General features: G+C 31.9%; 1 pseudogene; it reads right to left on the reverse strand.

Moving 5' to 3' along the window:
- Window positions 1–931: 931 nt before the first annotated feature.
- Window positions 932–4,614, reverse strand: LOC149576453 (spermidine copper dependent amine oxidase 2-like; annotated as a pseudogene).
- Window positions 4,615–5,641: the final 1,027 nt, after the last annotated feature.

Here is a 5,641-nt window from a genome sequence, read left to right on the forward strand (position 1 = left end):
TCTTTGCGAGCATAGCATAGTACTCTATTTTTAATCTACAAAGAAGGGGGCAGTTGTTTTCAATTATAATAAGCTTTCTTGCAAACCAATAAAACATACAGTGGTCAGTAACCTGTCATTTACAAAAGAAGTGTACTTAGAAGCCATACTCATTACATCTGAATATCCCATTCTCTTCAACAACTAGACATGCACAAATATAAATGTAAATCCTATGAATCATAAGTTCTCAACACTCACCACATAGCTCCTAAGATCTTAAAGTACTTAATGTTTAATTATATACCACACACTTGCAATACTAGTGATGAAATGTCATTTATCAAATGCTGACAAAGTCCATGCAAAGTTCAGACTTCCTCATCCACTTGAAATATTTTCTCGAATATCACTAAATTAACCAACATATTTTCTAAAATATCACAACATTAACCAACATTTAGAACATCCAAGTAATGTTGTCATAAGAAATCTTATACAAAATTCAGCTTCAAGATGCATACAACATATTCAAGCTCATGCCAAAAACCGATTGGATTGTCCATGTTCTTTTATCAACATCACATGAACAATAAATATCAAATCTATTTGTTTCAAATAGTGCTCCTATAATCTAAATAGAAATTTAGAGGAAAATCTAAACAAGAATGACATTAACTCAACTAGATTGTTTCCATTCCTTCCAAAATTATGATAGCTAGCACTATTCACTTGCAATTATTGAACTTTCAATCTTTTGAATCCTCCATTTCTTGTTCTTCAGACTAATATGACCTAGATTCTCTAAAACATATATAGTAATTTCTTGGAAGTTCTTACAGCACTTTTTCATTCCTACATTTTGTTTGATAATTGGTTACTTTTATTTATTTTTATTAAATTATTTTTTGCAAAATTAATGTCTGGGAGTATGTCCTCACAACAACCTATTTCATGGCCTAAGTTGCAATTCCTCCTTTACAAAAAATTTAAAATTATATACGCCTACACTATTTTTGCATTAAGAGGGATCAAAAATCATGAAAATGACAACATTCAACATTTTTTATTTTGTGCAAAAGGACAATTCCCTCATAAAACTAATGGTACAATTTGGATGTCAAGGATCACCCAACTTCATAAGACAAAAAAGAAAACATACCACCTTAGAAATAGGCATACAAACTTTTTTATTGATCTCCGATCTTGCCATAAAATGTCAACAAAAGAGTGGTAGTCCATGGAAAGAAAAACATAATCTACATGAAACAAGTTCAATCAACTAGTCCACATTTTATCTACCATGTGAGGGATGATTAAGATTTTATACATTCCAAACATTTTCAAAAATATATAAGTTAATAAACCATTCTATAGTAACAACATATAAATGCATTTGATATAAGAAAAAGGTATGAAATCTTGGATGTTTGACCTCAATTGGTGTCATCAATTCTAAAGGCTTCTCCCAATTAGACTACCTTGTCCTTTTATTGTAATACTATCTACATGAAAAGTGGTACTTGACCATGAGAGAAAAGGCATAAGATAGTCATAGGTAAAGCAATGAATCAGTAAAGTATGTTGAACGAAGAGAAATAAAAAAAAACTTTTCTTTTAAACAACTTGCACCAAGTATTTCCAAGGGTGCAGAGCTCTCACAATCCAATTGCATGCAGTCAATAGATTACAATCTCACTAGGCTTGTAGTTCTATTCATAATAAGTCCTCTTTGGCTATTGGCACCTGGTTCTTCAACTTCAACATTCACCTCTACAACCTACATACAAATTTTCAATTATTAATATAACCATCAAAAGCATCACTATACAATACATAATGAGCAAATTATTTTATTTTTCCAAAATATTCTGACTGTGGAAGTGTACCACTAAAATATTGACCCCAAAAAACCTAAATATATTTGTAGCCACTAAAATTACCTTTAATTGATATGGTACAATCTCTTAGTATAGTAAATGACACAATACCATAAGAAGGGCCCCCAGTCCTTCATATACCAAAAAACTATATTCAACAAATAGAACACTCGACCCGATTCACTGTTTCACTAGGTTTGTAGTCTACAGCCATGTCCATATGAACAAAAAAAAAATGTTTGTGCACAGGTGCATATAAATGAGGAGCAATCATTGTTCCATACTTCCTTGTTTCACCTTGTTGTAGTATCCCTAGACTGAGAATCCCCATAAGTTTAACTTCCACTTCTATTTTACCATCATGCATTTAGAATAATAAAGAGAAATCAGCTCCAAAAATAATAAATTATAAATTACTCATGTACATGCAATAATAAGCATAAAGATTCTTTGTTTAATCAAAAGAACAAAAACTCTACTTTTTTAGTGTTTGATTAACTTTCTTGCAGACTTCAAAGTCAAAACCTGATTGGCAATTTTTTCTCAATTCATCAGTGTTCCTATTAATTACATGTATTAAATACCATTTTACCTTTTGCAATTGGATTATATCATTACAAAGTATGAGCCAAAACAAACTGAATTAAATTCTTGCCATCCATTCTCTATCATTTCAACTTTACATTTTTAGGTTTACAAATTCTCAGTCTTATTGAGAATGTTGATTCTTATGTTTGAATATCAAAATAGTAGCAACATGAGTGTGAAATCAAAACTTGACAAAAAAATTCTAGACAAAACAACATTTTTACCTAATAAAAGTGCCAAAAAAAGCCATATTCATAGTTTGCAACAGTACACATAAAGAACACTATTAGATGCCTACATCTGTGAATTTCTGCTAAGCCTGTCCTCCAATCTGGATGTTTCCAAAGAATCCCATGATATTCCTCATGCAATTAGACACAATTCTCAATAGTTTTGGCTCCTCTAGTTAAATTTGTGAAGTGTGCATCAAAATATTTGATATAACCCAAACAATCACACCCCTAACATAGGCAATATTGTTTGTCATTAAGAGTTTTTTGTGCTTATTTGAGAAAACATCTAATTTCTCACACTTGCTATTAAACAAATGCATTTTTACATAATTTATAACTCCTGCTACATTTTAGAGAAAATTAAAACAATTTGATACATTATTCATATACTTTTTTGAAATAATACCTTCTTTAAAGAATGAGCATTTTTACCAAGACCATCCTCTCCAGCATCAAACACATTTTTCCTATAATGTGGCTCATTTGGATCCTCATAAGGAACAACCATCTCCACAAAACTCAGCCTTTAGGCAATAGATCTTTAACCTCTACTACCATCATCATATGTAATAGAGTGAATTACCAGCCCCTCCCTTGGGGTAAAACCTACCCAAAAATTCCATTGAATGTGACAGGAGGTATACAATGTCAACATTGAATTTTTCAATAATTATGACATAATAAATATTATGTATCTTAACACTTAGTCAAAATGAAAGAAGAAAAAAATGCAACCTTCTGCCACTCTACATGGAAGCCATTGACACGAAAACTTGGTCATTATGATTGCACAATCTGTATAGGCTTGAGATTACTTCGATCCACTCCTTGACGAGTTTCACCTACAATATAGTTTATGAGGGGATCCAAAGGTGGTAAAGGAATTAATTTTCAATATTCAAACTCTATAACCATCATTTTTTGCATATCCATCAAAACATCTATGCCCTCGACTGGTCGAGCATATCCATTCTCCATTGGGAAATCACTTTCAGTTCTATAGAATATAAGTGGTTTGGCTAGCCTTTAGCTTGGGCCATCATCTTCACTATGATATCCAACACACCTAAAAAGATGGTGTCATGGTGATTTAAAAAAGTGGCATTTATTCAATGGAAGATGCTAAAAGTGTGCATTGCAGTTAACATATAAGGAAAACATTTACTATGAACATGAAATTGCAAATAGTGTAGAAAAATAATAGACAACCTACCATGGATCCACCATTACCAGAGCCATATCTTCAATACCCCTCTTCTTCATTGCTTCCTTGAAATGGGCGTAATCTTTGACAAAAAACTCATAGTTAGCATAGTCCATTGCATCCTGGACCAAATTCAAGAGATTTTAAAAAAACACTCATTATCCATCAAAGTTGTAATGCAATAGGCTTTTCCCATCAAGTTCTCATTCTATAAAAATTAATAAATCCTTCTATGTTGAACACAATGGAAACATATTTCTAATACAAAAAATAAACAAACAAAAGTGAGAAAAAGTAATATCAAAATTGAAAAAGAGGCAATAAAATGTTAGAGATGCTCCACTTATTGGCTCTAATAATAAATTAATAATGATGAACAAAAACTAAGAAGTATAACACAAGTTCCATCTTTTCAAAAGCTCTGAACATTAGAACTAGTAGGACACACATGAAATCATAACCCAGTAAGAAAATACAATGAACAAAAGAATATTTTCATCACTAGTACGTCCCCAAAACTTAAATGTACTATAATATCATATCAAGAAATAGGAATTCTCACATTTCATTTATGTTATTTGGACAAGAAGACAAACTAAAATGGTGCAGAAATTTGGTTTTCAATTACAGTCAAAAAGGAGAACCAGAACAAAGCATAAAAGAGATTGAAATGCCAACGGGGTAATGGGAAAGTATCATAAAAGTGGCCTTGACTTCCAATCTCCCTCATCGCAATATAGTGGCACATCGACTAAGAATTGTTTTTGCAACATTGTCTGTGGAAGATTGTGACATGAGTAACATTAGGTATAAGCACATATGATAAAAGCACAAAATCTTAAGAAGGCTTCTCACAATTGACATTGATTAAGGTGGGACACAAAATCACCTAAGATTTTCATTAAGAAAAAAGTAAGGGTTCAAAAAAGTAAATATGATGATAGGAAAATTGACACAAAGAAGTCTACTTCAGAGTTACTCCCAAGTCCTGTTAATGCTCAAATTATGGAAGCAACAATATAATAGAATAAAAACAAGAAGATACAAATCATAGGAGAGCTTACACTCATTCTTTTTGGTGTGTAGAAGCTCACTTTAGAGGTGATTTGAATTCTTGCTAATATTCAGATAGAAAATGTACCTAGTCAACTAATTATTTAGTGAGCTACAAGCCAAAAGTGTTTTCTAGTATAGGAGGCAAGTTATGAATACCAATTGAAAAACATAAGAATCTAAGTGAGCTAATATCCACCTGCTTCCCAATCATGAACCTATGTACAAGCTTATTGTATAATTGAGCTCAATTTCATAACAACAAGGGGGGGGGGGGGAAAGTACTCAGCTATATTATTCCAATAAAAAATGAGATCAATAAATTCCCAAAGATTTGTCTTTGTGCTAGTGACCAATTACCTAAATATTATAGGAAGTCATTATATGCATTGACCTTCGACATAAAGTGACTAAAAATGCAAGAACATTTATTTAGATTTTGCATAAAGAGGTAGACTAAGAGTGCATCACACTTGTTATTGTGCTTGGGAATGTAGTTTATTCATGTAATGCATTGGTCTTGGGGGTCAATGTTGGGATTTTTCAACAAGAAGTAATGGAACTAGTTGGGATTCATTGGAGTGACTTTGGAAGATATAAGGATGAAAGTTTCAGATGTTTAGGTGTTATTCAACATTTTACCAGTCACTTTATGTCCCTGTTTCATCTAGAGATTGATTGGGACAAGATTCTCAATAAGGATT

The sequence above is a fragment of the Cupressus sempervirens genome, chromosome 1 (genome assembly GCF_028749045.1).
Source record: "Cupressus sempervirens isolate cs-2001-9-10 chromosome 1, ASM2874904v1, whole genome shotgun sequence".
NCBI lineage: Eukaryota > Viridiplantae > Streptophyta > Pinopsida > Cupressales > Cupressaceae > Cupressus > Cupressus sempervirens.